A 14,909-nucleotide genomic window follows, 5' to 3' on the forward strand; every position below is an offset into this window, starting at 1 on the left:
ACTTCTAGCCTCCAAACTGTGAGAAAATAAATTTCTGTCATTGAAGCCACTTGGTCTGTGGCAATTTGGTTATGGCAACCCGAGCTAACTAATACAATCTTGTTTTTTCTTATCATTGTGAGAAAGCTCTTTGAGCCACAGTTTTGTCAACTGAAAATAGTTTAATGACTTCCAACTCCAAGGGAAGTTTAAGGATTAAATGGGAAAAAAATGCATGTAAAAGTTGTTTGTATGTAACATCAACATAACAAATTTTACCTCACCCTTCCCTTCCCTATGGTTGGACGTCTCCAGAAATGAGGACCCATTACACTCTCAGGGGCTGGTTGGAACACCTCTGATTTTTTTCTAATCCCGCCTCCTGATTATGTCATTTGTATTCTTAGTATCTCTTGGCACTATGGGAAGGAGTGTTTGGTGATCAAAAACCAAACCCTCTCTTATCCACCCTACTTCTCAGCCAAATGAAAAAGTACAGGAGTCAGATGGGCATCAAAACATCAGCTACACTGCTGAAGCTGTATCTGCAAAAGCCGCTTGAGATGAGAGCACCCATGTTCAGTTGGGTCCACCTAACTGGGTCCCGCATGCAGTAGGAACCCTTTCACCATACGGGGGGGTCAGAGGCCGCCCCAGAAACAGACCAGAGAGCCCCCCTCTGTGGAGAGATCCAGAGGGAAGACACAAGGGCAGAGATGAGCATGCTCAGTTCTCTCTCCTAGACTTGCGGGTCGGATAAACCATTTCTTCTCTCTTGGTGAGGAGGGAGGGGGGTGTGATGAGGAGGGGGGCGGGTGGGCGGAGGGCTGACAGGGTACTTCAGTACCTTTCACGTCTGGGACGAGAGGTTGCCACGTGGTAACATCAGGAGAAGGGAAAAAGGTTTTCCCTCATCGTAACTTCAGTTATCAAAAATAAAATGTGACTGAAACGTTGAGGGCGATGGGAAGGCCCCGCATGTGCTGACACGTCTTAACATGAGTCATCACGAGAAACCTGAGACTGTCAGGGGGTACACAGAGGCACTCCGCCATGCAGGGTCGGTGTCAGACCTCAGAGAACACAGGCAGCAGGGAGGGAGAGCATAGAGCGGGGAGGAATTAAAAGCAGATTGAGGAGACAGACAGATAAGAAGATCTGTGCACAAGCCAGGTACTCAGGAAAGTCTGGAGGAAACGACCACCACCCCACGGAAGTGAGGGAAAAGACAACAGTGGGGTGGCGATTATTTTTAAAAAGTAAACCAGAAGATGAAAGGGAACCCTTTAAGATGAAAAGCAAAAATGTAAGGAAAGACAATCTTCTGGCTGGAGCAGCTGTTTTTACATATGTGGAAGAGATAATGTAGACATTTCAAGGAAAAATTAAATTAAGGGAAATTTAGCACACGCTAGAAAGAAGCACATCAACAACTAAAAGAAGTTAGGCTAAAAGGAGGTGAAAATTTCCGTAAAAATTTGAAATGTTTCCCTTTCATCTTACTCATTATATGCTTCTTCACGGTCAAGGTCATTTGATACACCTCAGCTGTTTAGTGTTGGCAATAGTCAAGTTATGAATTTGTCACCTGATGGTGGGTGTCGGAATGGATGTGCAGAGGTGTTCGTGGTTGCCACGGTTCCTATCATTTCCACTGAATCTTAAGTTGTCGTTAGTTGTAAGATGCATCATTCTTCTGTGTACCACAAAGAAAGGAAAGAGAAATGCTGCCAATTTAAAGTCAGACGTACTAGCAGATCGTACGATGTTTCAAGACCTCAGAAATGGTGAAATGCAAAAAAAGAAAGAAAAAGAAATTGCATTTCAGAATTTATAGAATACAGTTTTTTATTTTGATCTTATTTATTTATTGCATCTCATTTCTGTCTCTTTCTTATAGAATTTAACTCCTTGAATGAAGGCAGGTACTTTGCGTGCTGTGTAATGACTGTTCCTACTTGGGACAGTGTATGCACATAACAGGGAATATTGTTTGATGACTGGTAATATGACCATCGTGCATAACCGAATACCCTGATGATCCCCTTGGGAGGTGTCACATTGCAGAATAACAACATCCCTCAGGAATTTAAGCAATTACCAAGTTAAAATAGGAGCAGGTCATGGTTTCTCTTGACGGGCACCAGATGAAAGAATTGGCACATATTTAGAGGCCATGCATGTGAAGATGATGAATCTTCACCAGGAGTGGGTAGAAGCAGGTATGGAGGCCGATGGAGAAGCAACTGAACCGGGGTTCCCGTTACAAGGGTGTGTGCTCCCTGAGCGCAAGATCATTTTTTCCTTTTCTTTGTCTTTCTATGCGCAGGTAGTGAAAGTAGAGTATGTCCTAAGTGCACAGAACAACCATTCCACAGATCACTCTCATCTTACTCTGAATGCATCCTGGTAGGATGTTCTCTTACAAGATGAAGAAAGAATTGACTTATATTTCTGCTATTATTAATTCTTTATATTTATAATACCATCTGTTATTTCTAATAATAATCCTTCGTATTTCCCGGCCCCACTAGAATTATGCTCACATGGCTCCATTTATCCCCTGTGCCATGCTCCTGGATTAGGTAATATGTCACAGAATGGTCTCCAGATTCAAAACGCCCAGCTTCGGGAACCGGTCCACCACCTCTAGGCTGTGAAACATTGGAAACATTACTTGTCTTCTCTGGGGCTTCAGGTTTTTTTGTCATCTTTAAAGTGGGAATAAAACACTAATGTCTCGGGTTGTTATAAAGATTAAGTTAGTGCATATAAACCTTTCACCAAGAGCACATGGCGCATGTGGACTCTGCAATAACCCGGAAGCTTCCAGCTGCCATTGTGGCTCGTCCGTGTCTATGACCTTATTTGATTCTCACCCAAGCCTCCACACGAGGAAGAACAGGTTATTCCCATTTCATAGGAACAAAACAGGTTGTAAAAAGTCAGCAGCAATCCCCAAGTTCACGGGTTCTGCCTGGTAAATGTCAGAAGCAGGACCGGAGCCCATATATTGTGGTAGAGCATCCCTGAGACCTTCTGGCATTGAAGAACCACACAGTCTCTTTGGATCTTCCAGTCTTCACCAGGAAAATCGTATCTCTAAGGTTCCTTGCCGCTGTTTTGTTACTGTGTTCACCTGTGAGGTCCTGGGACCCCAAAGAGCCATGTGTTACTTCTGACAGCTGAGAAGTCACTGTGGGGCAGGCTGAGAGGTGCTCTCAGACCTAAGCCCATGGGGACCAGATGAGTTTAGTCCTCAGACCTAAGGCTGGGTCCGCCAGTCATCCGTTCTTTGTGAATTATTTCTGAAGTGTAGGCTCATGGTATTGTTATCGTCACAATATATTATTTATTGAGTGCCATCTCTTGATGCGGGGCTGTGTGGAACACACACCAGACAGGCCTTTCCCCCGAGGAAATGGAAATGCAATTCAGATGGTCATGATTCATGAGATAACAATAAAGCTACTCAGGGTGTGCAAACACGGTTTGCAATGAGATCAGCCTTGGAAGGCGCAGCTAACGGAAGTGTTTGATAGGAGAGGAAGGGGGAGAAGCTGCTTGGCACTAAAGCAGCAAAACACGTTTCCAGGTATAAAAAGCATCATGAAGGTCAGCAGCGAAAGGAATAAAAAGGGGGGAAGTAGAGAGAAAATCAGGATCACGTCAGTCATCAGAAAGGAATAGCGTGGGGAGGAGCAGAGCGAGATTAATGACCCAGTCCAGAGTTGGGTATCTGTGGTTGTCTCCTGATGCCATGGGCTGTTTGTCCTGGGACAGGCTGAAAGGACATGTCCTGCCTTGTTAAGGGAAGTGGCTCCATACGGCTGCCTAGACCAGGCAAGAGTGGAACGTTATATCACATCTGTACTGGTTTTTAATCTCCGTTTGGTTTTGTTTGTTCAAGTTAATGAAAATGATGTGCTATTGTTATATAGTGATGCCAGAAAAAGTTTCACCAGAGACTTCAAAAATGTGTTTGGTACTGTGCCCATTTCATGTGGTTTCACTTTCCCCCGTCTTCTCTCCTCCCTCCCTTCTTCCCTGCCTTCCCCTGAAGCCCTTCTCTGATACTGATGGATTAATATCATGTGACTGGAAGGATTCTTGGAGAGAATTCAGCTAAGCTGGCAAGCCAGCCCCTAAAAGATAAAGCGATGGAAAACTCTAAAGGCGAATGGAGTTAGTATCATTTATAGAAGACATATTTGTAGAATCATCCCATAGAAACACATAATTAATAGCTTCTCAAATTCATAGCTGGAGCTGATGAATTAGGATGAATACACCTCCATCTGGGAATAATTAATAATAATTTATAAACTCCTTAAGGAAGGGAACTATGTCTTCACCTTCCTCAGCCTGTCCTCTGGGTGCCATAGAATCTGTTTTGTCCATCCAGTCTTTCAAAATTTATTAAGTACTAGGTATTGTGCAAAGGCATTGGGAGACACCAAAGAAAAATAAGGCATCCTTGCCCTCATGAAACCTAAAACTTTGGGGAAGAAGGTAAAGCAAGATAGAATGTGATATTTGCCCTCAGTAAGCTAAAATCAAAGAGACATGGGGCTGTTAGGGGGAGTATATGACTCAGGGTTCGCAGTACCAAGTGACAGACATTCTACTCAAACTGGCTTAAAACACAAGCAGGGATTTATTGGCTCAGTCAACTGCAAAGTAAAAGGTATTACTAGATCTAGGCTGATCAAGTGCTCAAATGACCCACCAGGAATCTGTCTTTCTCCACTGTTTTGGCACTATCATTTCTGAGTTGGGATAATCGTAAGAGAGGTTCTGTCCATGTTGTAGCAAAGATAACCATTGGCAGCTCCATATTTATGCTAAACCACCTGAATAACAGAAGCAGAAAAAGAATACCTCTTCCCAGAAATTCCAACAAAACTCCTGGGGCTTCATCTTGTTTGAGCAACTTTGGTAATTGCCTATCCGTGTACTAATCGTTGTTGCCAGACAGATGGAATAGAAGGATTGGTGAGGTTTATATCACGTACTGCTTTCCTGGAGGCCAAAAGGAGGAGTCAGATCCATCCAAATCCCAGAACTCCTGATGAGAGAGGGACATTTTTCCAGATGAAAATCACAGTTATCAGAATAAGAGGGAATGAATGCTGGGTACATAAAAGCAATGGCGCTCTCAAGTGTTGGTGGCGATCTATGAAGGACTACTTGTGACCCCCCAGAGTTGGGTAGGCTTGAAGGGTGGAGATGAGGACTGGAGGTGGAGCGGACATCTCCTCTACAATACTTCCACTTCTATATGAAAAAGTTGAGTCACATTGGCATGACTGGGCGGTGCTTTTCCTAGCTATGCCATGTAATACCACCCTAGAAGGAGACAATAGATTTTATAACAGCTGTCAGTTCCCCATACAAGGAGAAATTTAGTCATGTGTCAGAGGGATGCATGGAGGAGGTGATGATTCAGGGATGTCTGAAGGAAGAGCAGGAATTAAACCAGGAAGGGTGGTAAGATGTACATGTGTTTCAGCTTCAGGCTGGAGAGGCAGTGATCCAGAGAGAAGTCTGTAGGTAAATACGGGCTGGTGAGGAAGAATTTACACCAAAGCATTAACACCGTCACACCAGAGGTTAGGACAGGAAGGAGAAAGGAGGGAGATTATCATTTTTTTCTCTATGTAAGAATACCCTTTAACTTGACACAATGAACTTGCATTACCTTTGTAATATTTTAGCCCCATAAAATAAAGGAAGACATTTGCAGAAAGTAGCATCTAATAGAATTTTAGATCCATAAGAGAACTTGGTCATTTGTAGAAGCTGAGAGAAGCAAAGTAACTTTCTTAAATCTCATCCAAAACAAACAAATACTGGGATTAGAACCCAAGTTATTGCGGGGGGGATGGGTTAGCCTGGTGATGGGTATTAAAGAGGGCACATATTGAAAAAAAAAGGAACCCAAGTTACTGGTTAAAAAGGAATGTATGAGGTTTTATAATTGACCCCAAGCATTGCTCATATTTTCTCCAGGTTTTCTTCGTGTGAATAATTGCTATTTACTGAGCACATATTGAATACCTGGCACTGTACTAGGCCTCAAAAATATAGCAATAAAAATGGCATTTGTGGGCTCCTGGTTTCAGCCTAGCTCTAATTCATTCAATAGTGTATGTCAACTATTGAAGGCAATGTAACCAGTATGTAAACTATCTATGTCTTCAGGAGAAAAAGTTCAATCTGACACCATGCAGTTCTGGTTTCCTGGGTTCCAGTGTCTGGGCAACAGCTTTGCTACTCTTGTTTCAATCTCTCTGATGCAATGTGATATGTAAAAAGCATTTCTATTGAGATGGTTGCAACATCCCATGTAGCAACAATTACCTCCCCTTCAATTATCCACCTTTCAGTCACGTTAGGTGACTAATCCTCTATTGACCTTACATTAGAAAAAGGGGAACAAGAAGTTTGGGATTTCCAAGTTAAGTCCTTATGGAGATGTTCTCCCCAAGAGACAAATGTCTGCAGTCATCTCTCATTGGGATGGTTCAACTATTTATTATAAAGAAACAAGTACTGTGGGAGAGATATCAACTTAAACTTTATCATGGTCCATGACTTTGTAAGATACTTACCAAATTTCCCCAGAGTTTTATTTGAAATTCCAAGGAAATAGAAGGCTTCTTCAGGGAAAGGACAGAGAAAGTGAAATGGGATAACAGGGGACTTTATTCAAACACCCTCACTCGAAATAGGCTTATATTTGAGTTGGGTGGAAAAGGTTAGTTTTTTCTGGATCCATTCCTAATTTGATGCTAGGAAAAGATAGATTTTAAAGCAGGTTTTGAGGGGCCAATTTGACTTTAAAATGCTTTAGTTTTCCAGTTGAACATTTCTCCTCCAACATGAGCTAAGGCAGGGTAGTAAATTATACATTACTTGATAGGTCTTTGAACTTTCTAGCTGTAATTTACTGTGATGAAGCAGAAAAGTACAAATCTGTACTTCATTGGTCAGAAGGCTTTTGTATGGTTATTGGTCCAATTTCATAATTTACTTTTATGGTACAAAAGACACACCATGATAATCTGTCTCTCTGATTATTTCTTGGCATCAGCGGAGACTTTTGTTTTCTCAAAAACAATCCTATCAGTCATTTTTAAAAATTTGGCCCTAAATGCAGTTCTGGACCTAAATGCAATTCTGCACATCTGGCTTCCCTTCTCCCAATGAGTTACATCTTCATAGGATTTTATTTTATTTTATTTTTAATATTTGAGAGTAACCTTCAGGTGTGGTTGGCAGTAAGCACGTATGTCTTCATATGTTGGAGAAACAAGAAAAGGTAGGGGGGCAATGAAGTGGTAGTGAGATAGGTCTGTCTGGAACCAATCAATAAATCAATCAATCAATTCCACAAACATTTGTTGATGCTTGCTCATAACAAACCCTGCACCAGGTGCTCGTATTTTTAAAGCGAATAAGATAGGTTTCTCTGCTGAATTGAACTGAAACTCGGGCAAAACCATTATTAGTCTCACAAATACTGATTTGCCAATAATTGTGATCCACACTATGATGAAAAGTCTCAAGGTGTTAGGAGATCACATAACAGAGAAGCCTAATCTTTCTGAGCAGATAGCTCTCAGAGTTAGGATTCCAGATTTAAGATTCCCCATGAAATCCATTCCCATCCATCTAGTCGTCAATTTGCCTTCTTCCCGTGCATATCTGACAGCTCAAACTCACCCAGCACTAAACAGAGCTCTCTACTTTTCTCCTAAAAGCTGCTCTTCCCCCAGTGTTGGCCATGTTAGCACTGCCATTTTCTTTTCTTTTCTTTTTTAAGATTTATTTATTTATTTTATTGAGAGAGGTGGGGGGGAGTAGCAGAGGGAGAGAGAGAGCCTTCAGCAGACTCCCTGCTGAGCGCGGAGCCCCAGGTGGGGCTTGATCTTAGGACCCTGTCACGACCTGAGTCAACCATGAGTCCCACGTTTAATCGACTGAGTCACCCAGGCGTCCCAGCATTCCCATTTTCTTGCTTGCTCAGACCCCCAAACCCTGGAAAATTGGCTCTTCTTTTGGTCTCGATCCACATTCATCCCCGTAGGCAATCCTGTTGGGTGTGCATTTAAAATAGCCCTGAGTGGAGCGGATTCTCCATAGGTCTTCCACAGCTGCCTCAGTCTGCATCACCACCCTCTCTCACTCGGGCCATCGCACGAGCTCTCCGACTTCTCTCTCCACCTCCACCCTGCACTGCTTCAGTCTCCTCTGCTGGCAGGAGCCCAAGGGTAGCTTTCCAGCCTCCGTCAGATCCTGGGACTCCCCTGTTCAGAACCCTATGTAAAGGCTTCCTATGGCGTTTGAATTCCAGCTGCCTCCCACCGTCCTCCCTTATCTGGCCCCTGCCGCTCTCCCCTTCCCTCACCTGGCCCCAGCTGCCATCGTGTTCCTCTCAAGGTGTAGTGCACACCGCAAGCTCTTCCTTGCAAGCTCTTCCCCTGGGTCCATGCCCGGCTTGCTTCTCCCCTTCACTTAGGTATTTGTTCAAAAGTATCCTTCTCAGAGAGGCCAGGCCTGAGCACCGTAACTAAAACATTCCGCCTCTGCCACTGTCCCTGCCTGTCTTTACAGCCCTTCTCTGTACTTGACGTGGTATCCTAGATCCATATCCCTTAGTTTTATTGAGGGAGTGGTCCTGATCTCCTTCGCCTATCTTTCTATCTGCGGGATGATTGATTGAAAGCAAGTATTGCTGGTACATGGTAAATGAAGAGAGCACTGGTATGAAATGACGTGGGGAAACAGAGCTTTTTAGAATATGCAGAGCCTAGTCGGCCATCTTAAGAAGTTTGGACTTTTTCCTGGAAGACGTTAAGAAGCCATTAAGATTTTAAGTAGACAGTTATACAAGCTGACTTACATTTTAAAAACTTTCCAATGAAATTGTGAGCTTGAATGTTTTCTTGACCTCAGGAATAGGTCCAATGGACCTGCTACTTATGAAGGCCTTTTTGTTGTTTTGTAAGGTGTATGCTAGCCCTGTCCCTTAATTTTGTCTGACAAGATGAGACTCTTGACTTCTTTCTTTTTTTAAAGTTTTATTTATTTGACAGAGACATCCAAAGAGGGAACACAAGTGGAGGGGAGTGGGAGAGGGAGAAGCAGGCCTCCCACTGAGCAGGGAGCCCGATGCGGGGCTCGATCCCAGGACCCTGGGATCATGACCTGAGCAGAAGGCCGACGCTTAACAGCTGCGCCACCCAGGCGTTGTTACACTAGGCAGCACGGTGCACGTGGAAAAGGCAAGGCACCGACCACTGGATGGCGCTCCGGGGCGTGCACGCGCACTGGGGTTGCGCACCCCGGGGCCCCACGGGGCAGCGAGGGCTGGGACTTGGGTTCACATTGATAGCGTCCTTCAATGCGTCAGCAGCCGTGGCCGCAGCTCCCAGGAGAGAGCAGGGCTGTGCCTGGGGGCAGCAGGGGGACCCAGATGGAAGGCCGGCTTGCCTGCCATTCTCGTGCCCAGTGTCCTTCCTGTGGCGTCTGCATAGATACTAATTTTCAGGCCTGAAGGCTGAGATAGGCCCTGCTGGTGCTCATAGAAACGAACTCTTCCCTAATACTCCAGAAATCATACACACAGGTTGCCCAATAGAGCGCATCAGGGAGTTGCCCGCACACTTCAGATTTTAGATTCTCTGGTTTTGAAAACTTCTGCAATGTTGCAAAGCAAATAACGTGGCCGCAGACTTAGAAATAGAAATTAAATTTAAAGATTATCATAGTTGTTGGGAAACAACACTTCTCAGATAAAACTTCAGAGGAACCACTTATTAAGAAGAAGACATAAAAAAAATCTTTACCAAGATGCAGCGATAGAACGCATAAAGAGACATTCGGAACTATATACAAGTCATGAAAGCACTTTTGGTTTTTTGTACAAGCCCCCCCCCCCCCGTTACAAGAAATGTCACATGAACCATTAAAATGCCATTGTATACATTCAGTTAAATTCAGACTTAGGCGAAACTGATTTGTGAGAAGAATTCTATCTTTTTGGAAAATCACCAGAATCATTAGCTCTAGATGTACTAAAATTCATATTTGAAATAATATATCCGAAATGTATCCCCAAGTTGTCACAGTCCATGAATTATTCTTAACAGCTCCAGTAGCCGTGGCATCAGCAAAAGATTTTTCTCAAAATTAAAAATTATCAAATTATTTGTGATATTCCATTTGCCAAGAGTAACTGACATCATTTTCAATTATATCAATGAAAATGAAGTTACTAAAAGTGAAATTTTAATGACCCAATGAATTTTCAGCAGTGTCCGAGCCAGAAAACTTTTAAGATCAATCAGGATACAAAATATTATTTTTTATTTTATTATATAAAATTATGACACCAAAATGATTTTTCTTGCAATTTTTAAGTTTATGCTGGTACTCATATATCACTATTATCCTTATTATGTTCATAAGCATTAGTATTTTTTTGAGGAAAAACTTTATATTTTTCTTCTTTTAATCGTACTTTGTTCCTCCTTTTTTAACAAGGGGTCTCTCATTTTCCTTTTGCACTAGGCCTGGCAAATCATGTAACCAGGCCTGGATACAAGGCATGAAATGATGAAAAAGAGTTGTCCAAGTGACTGTTCCCCAAGAGGTGTTCAGGATGTTTCCCAGGAAAGAGCGGTGGACAAATACATGATTTGTTTTACGTTTGGGTTCTGTAGCAAAAGATACACTTTCTACCAAACAAGCCTTAAAATCCTTCCTCCTCTTCTTTGTTTTTTTCTTTTTTTTTTAAGCTTTAAAATACTTCTTACTCTCATTGTGGGCTAAGAACCTATCAAACAATGTAGGCAGCAGGAGAACGTAGAAGATACAAAGAGAGGTTTACACATGCAACGTTGTCAGTAGGATTGTCAACAGCTGATTTCCTTTAGGAATTAGAAACGTCAAAGTCAGTTCCTGACAGTGGAGGGTCTCCCATCCTTCAAAAGAAGTTCCCATTTAGGGAAGAGGTGTCCTTAGGACTGGTTACTTCCAAAATGTTAAAAAGATTGCTTTTACCTTAAGCCTGAGAACAGGTCAAGGGGGATTTTTTGGTGTGTTTTTGTAAAAGAGGGGTGTGTGTGTGTGTGTGTGTGTGTGTGTGTATGTGTGTGTGTGTGGTGTCCTCTCTCTGGCCATGGCGGTGACAGTGGGGATGGTGGTGGCGGTGAGGTGACAGCATAGTTGGAAGGCATGACTTGCTTGGGAAGAGGACACTATAGCATGAAGAAACTGATAGACTATATGATAAAAATTGGGCTTTATTCAAGGGAATTGGATGGTCCTATAATTCTGGAAGCTAAATGCACTACTTTTTTTCAATAATCTTTCTGCTGATAATGTGACATGGAATAAATAGTTTCCCACAGCATATTTCAATAAGAGTTTACTAAAGAGAACTGTTGATTGATGATGTCCTTTTTGTGAATTGGGAGGTGTGATGAAAATTATCGCTTCCTTACTTTGTGAGGAATTTTCACAGGTCATTTCCCATAGGAAAAATTCCCCCGTGTTTTTGTTCTAAGAAAGCTCCATGACTACCCGGGATGCTTTATGGCTTATTTCACTCCCTGTGATGAATTGAGCAAGTGCTTTGAGCAGGCAATCAGAGCAAGAGCACAATGTATGATGATAGATTGTATGATAGATCATACAACCCCAGTGACTACTGATAAACTTTGTTTTGAATGTAACCAAACACTGAATTTAAAAATCCAGGTGTAAGGAATAGGACCTATGTAACAAAGAGGATTTAAGCAAATTTAGGGACATGTTCTAAGAACCTAAAAACACTCAACTTTGCAAAAATTACTAGAGTCCTTCATTTTTCATATACTGCGATAAAGTATAACTGAAAACTATAATGTGATCCCTTCAGAGTGTAATTAAACATTCCATTCTAAACTTCTTTATAATTTTTGCCTAGGAATCATTCACTTTTTTTTTTTTTTACCAGCTCTAGCAATCGGCTTTCTTTTCAAGACCATGTTCCACAAAACCTTATTACTTCTCAAGAAAGGCTAAATAAATCATAATGAGTAGTACAGGAGAGACAGATATAAATGCTTGTAAAACTCAGGTAGTTGACATAAATGAAAAAAAAAGAACCATTTTCAAAAACATTGCAGATTCAGATGACTATTCTTTTGCTATAAGAAATATGATTCAAGTGTGATCATAAAAGGCACCTCACGTTGGTCTCATCTGGGAAATAATAGGGAGTGCTAAGGAGTCCAGTGAATGGAAGACTACATGTTCAGCTAATTCTTGCCACACAGGAATTTTTAAAAGAGGAAGTATAAATAATTTTTCTTTTACTTTTTTCCTAAAAAAAATACATAACTTCTCTCAGTTTTTAAACCTTGGCTAGATTTTTCAATGCCGTGTAGACCAAACAAAATATGTCAGCAAGCTGATTAACTCTAGAAGCAGCCAATTTGTAAACTCCTGAGTACAGCATAATCAAGCCCCGTTGAAATGCTATGCTAGACAGTTTGGTTGACCAGTGTTCTCCAAAGAGGGAGAGGGAAGGAGGAATGGGGAGAGAGAGAGAGACAGAGAGAGGACAGAGGAAGCTCAAAATGTTTTATTAATAGGTGTGAGCAATCATAGAAGTTTCAAGAACTTGGCTATGTTCGACTCACCAGTTACAGCACACCAGCCTTACAACTCATGAGATTCATATTAGTCTCTCAGCACAATTAAAAAATGGCAGATCTTCAGGGTAGCTTAAGACCAGCTGAAACTGCATCTATAAAATGCCATGTATCTATTGTATCTTGATTCTATTACTAATCAATTATATTACAAAAAGCAAGGACAAAATTGAACGTTGTTTCTTAGTTTAAAGGACTGGGAGATTCAACTCCTATCAGTGTCAAACTAGAAAATTTCCTCAATGGAGCAATATTTGTTTTAATTTTTACATGAATTATTGGGATTATAGAATAGAGAACAAAAGAATTGTTTTAGTGACCTTTGGAAATGTGGAGAAAAACTCATGCACAATGAGCCTTGACAAAAGCAGTTTTCCTTATTAACTGCCTAGAGCCCTAGAGAATTATTTATCCAGTGCCTACTTTATTATGCACTTACTTTATGGAGCTAAGGGGAGGCTCACAGTGGGCAGAAGTACCCCATGGCTTTTCCATATTTCATTCCTTTTTCTTCCCATCGAAGGAGTAAATCTCACTGTGATCTCTCTAATGAATGGACAGTTTTCAGTCTGGTAATTAGGCAAGCACCCATCCATTCTGATGACTTTATGATGGCTTGTTTCATTCCAATTTATTAATACATTAAATAGTTAAAATGTATTGAGCCCGTACTATGTTCCTAGATACTTATATATATCATGTTGAACTTGCATTAAAAACATAAAAGATTTATGCTATAATTTCCATTTTTTACGGGAGGGAAGTGAGACTCAGATTAAAAAGTTTATGAAAGCCATGGAGCTCATTAGTGTCTGAGCCATGATTTGAACCCAGGCTTGCCTGATACCAAAATCTGGGTTCTTTTCATTACACTGCATCATCTCTCAATTTACTCAATGTTTTTATTAGGCTCAGTTGTCTGGAAAGGCAGTAAGACACAATCACAGTCTGCTTTTTTGTTTGCTTGTTTTTAAGTTCATTCAACTCTTAGAACACGGACTTGCTTTCTTGCTCTTTGTTTTTACTAATAAAGAATTGGAGGTCCAGAAATATTTTACAAATGGGCAACATCACTAGAGAAAAGTATATCGTGAAGCTTCTCAAGGAAAGAAAGCATCCTGAAGGAGTTCCCATTCATTTAGATGTATGAATTCTGGAAAAGTCCCACGTTTTAACTACCGTCTATTTGCTGATCACACTTGATTTTCTCTCCAGCTCTTGACATCTCCAATGAGCTGTAGAGTCCTAAAATCATTTGTCTGTCTCACATATTCATTAGGATGTATAATAAGGCATTTCAAACATTACAAATCCAAAGCAGAGTTTTCCTTCCCAAGTGAGATCCTCTATTATTCTTCCACTTCCTAGGAAATGGCACAACCATCTGCCAAACATCGAGATGTCATCCTTGAGTCCTCTTTTCCCTCACCTCCCAACTCTAATACATTAGAAGTCTTGTGATTTTACTTCCAAAATATATCCTGGATCTGTCCATGTCTCTCCATCTTCACCATATCAGGAGAGTCCCCCCACCATTATCTCTTGGCAAGACTGTCACCTTAGCTTGCTAACTGGTTTCCCTACTTTCACTCTTGCAACTTTGTTACCTGTTCTTCATAAGCAGCTGGAGTGATTTTCTTGCAATGTAAATCATATCATATGATATCCTTATTTAGAAACTCACAATGCCTACTTCTTTGGTGTCTCTTTCTACTCTCCCCCAGGCTTCTTATTTTCTAGCTCTATCTGGCTATATTTCAGTTATCTGAAAAAGCCACATATGTTCTTGCTTACTGTACTTACATTAACTTAGCTGTTATCTCGCTATACACTTAGATTAAAGGCTTACCCATCACTCTCTTCTTACTCTGATTCCTTTAGGGATAACTATAAAGTTATAATGATGATTTTTAAACAGATCTATCATTCATCCCATTTCACAAAAAAATATTTATTGTCAGATACAGAGATGTGTCACACAGACCCCCTTCAAGAAAGGACTCATACCCATCTGCAAGGAGTGTGGTTAGCTGACTATCTTCTGACATCATCTTGCCTCAACTTTCTAGCTGAGGTCATGCTATTCTTGGGGCACTCTAGCCAACAGTGAGCAAGATGATGGTAGTTGAGGTCATGATTTTCTGGGGACAACCCCTAACTAATGACTAAATAAAACAGTGGGACAGAGACTAGTCATTTATGTCCAATGTGAAGCTACTCTAA

The sequence above is a fragment of the Phoca vitulina genome, unplaced genomic scaffold (assembly GCF_004348235.1).
Source record: "Phoca vitulina isolate PV1807 unplaced genomic scaffold, GSC_HSeal_1.0 scaffold23, whole genome shotgun sequence".
NCBI classification, from domain to species: Eukaryota; Metazoa; Chordata; class Mammalia; order Carnivora; family Phocidae; genus Phoca; species Phoca vitulina.